This window comes from Nannospalax galili, unplaced genomic scaffold (genome assembly GCF_000622305.1).
Source record: "Nannospalax galili isolate Female #2095 unplaced genomic scaffold, S.galili_v1.0 scaffold77, whole genome shotgun sequence".
Taxonomy (NCBI): domain Eukaryota; kingdom Metazoa; phylum Chordata; class Mammalia; order Rodentia; family Spalacidae; genus Nannospalax; species Nannospalax galili.
Window position 1 is genome coordinate 1,840,390 of NW_008341457.1, and position 1,808 is coordinate 1,842,197.

At 50.4% G+C, this 1,808-nt stretch overlaps 1 protein-coding gene across 2 annotated transcripts in view; it reads right to left on the reverse strand.

Annotated features, from left to right (window-relative positions):
• The window catches only part of Ankrd24 (ankyrin repeat domain 24), a 22,375-nt gene that overhangs the window by 20,327 nt on the left and 240 nt on the right, over positions 1-1,808 (reverse strand). The window lies entirely within an intron of this gene.

Here is a 1,808-nt window from a genome sequence, read left to right on the forward strand (position 1 = left end):
AAATAAATAAATAAATAAATAAATAAATAAATAAATAAAATATTTAAAATTATTTTTAGGGGCTGAGGAGACCACTTAGGGGATAAGTGTACTGAGCACTGGCTGCTCTAGCAGAGGACCCAGGTTCTGTTCCCAGTACCCACATGGCGGCTAACAACCATCCATAACTCCAGTTCCAGGAGACCTGACGCCCTCTTTTGGCCTCCCTGGGCACTGCATGACACAGGTGCACTTACACACATGCAGGCAGAACACTCATAGTCATAAAATACCACTTAGGGGATAAGTGTACTGAGCACTGGCTGCTCTAGCAGAGGACCCAGGTTCTGTTCCCAGTACCCACATGGCGGCTAACAACCATCCATAACTCCAGTTCCAGGAGACCTGACGCCCTCTTTTGGCCTCCCTGGGCACTGCATGACACAGGTGCACTTACACACATGCAGGCAGAACACTCATAGTCATAAAATAAACGTAAATTTAAAAGAATCTTTAATCATTTTTAGGTAGGCATGGTGGCACATGCATTTACCCCCAGGACTTGCGAGGCAGGAGCAGGTGGATCTCTGTGAGACTGAGGGCAGCCTGGGCTACATAGTGAGTTCCAGGCTACAGGGAGACCCTGTCTCAAAATTAAAAAAAAAAATTCTACATGAGTTATTTGTGTGTGTGTGTGTACATGCCATGGAATATATGTGGCAGTCAGAGGACAACTTTGTGGACTCAGTTCTCTCCTACCATGTGAGTTCTGGGGATTGAACTCAGGCTATCAGGCTTGACTGAAAGCCCCTTTAGTCACTGAGCCATCTCACCAGACCATTTCAGGTTTGGCTATGAAACACTTATCTGCCTTGATTTATGATGGACTATGACTGCGGCTCCCTGGGAACCCTTAGGAAGGCACATGAAGGGTTATTTGAGAAGCTGAGGGACCCAGTGTTGACGCATTTCACTGGCCGAGGTTGAATTTGAACCCAGAGCCTCTTGATTTTAAATCCAGACCTGGTTCCTAATGCAGTTTCTGGTGACACCCCTCACTGGCTCTCTCCAGCAGCCCCATTCCTCTCCTCACCCAAAGTACCTTCTCTGGGGGTCTCTGAATCCCACCAGACCAAATTTGGCCTCCCTGCTTTTGCCCACAGGGATCCATGCGCCCTTCCAGGGCTCCATCCCTGTCTATGTCTTCTGGGTCTTTCTGGATGCTTTCTGGGTTTTGCAGGGTGGGAGCCCACATTTACCATTTTGGGTCTGTGACCCCCAGCAGTTTGAACTTTTCTGGGACGTTGGGAGACCAGGGAGGAAAAGAAGATCCATGAGGGTTCAGAAACTGACGGGGGGGGGGGGGGGGGGGGGGGCAGTTAGATCAGACCACCAGGGGCCAGTGGAGAGGAAAGGAATGGACTGGGCCTTGTGGCTGTGGACGTTAGGGAGTCCCAGTAGAGCTGGGAGGAAGGAAGGTCCAGTCTCATCAAAGCTACAATAGGGGCTGGAGAGAAGCTCCGCGGTGAACAGCATTGGGTGCTCTAAGAGGACCCCCGGTTCCAGTGGATCCGAGCCCTCTTCTGACCTCCACAGGCATTGCACAACACTGGTGCACCTACGTACGCAGCACTACACTCATACACATAAATTAAGAAATAAATTTGAGGGCCGGGCGTGGTGGCGGTGACGCGCGCCTTTAACCCCAGCACTCCGGAGGCAGAGGCAGGCGGATCTCTGTGAGTTCAAGGACAGCCTGGTCTCCATAGTAAGTTCCAGGACAGCTGGGGCTGCAGGGAAACCCTGTCTCAAAAAGACCAAAAATAAAA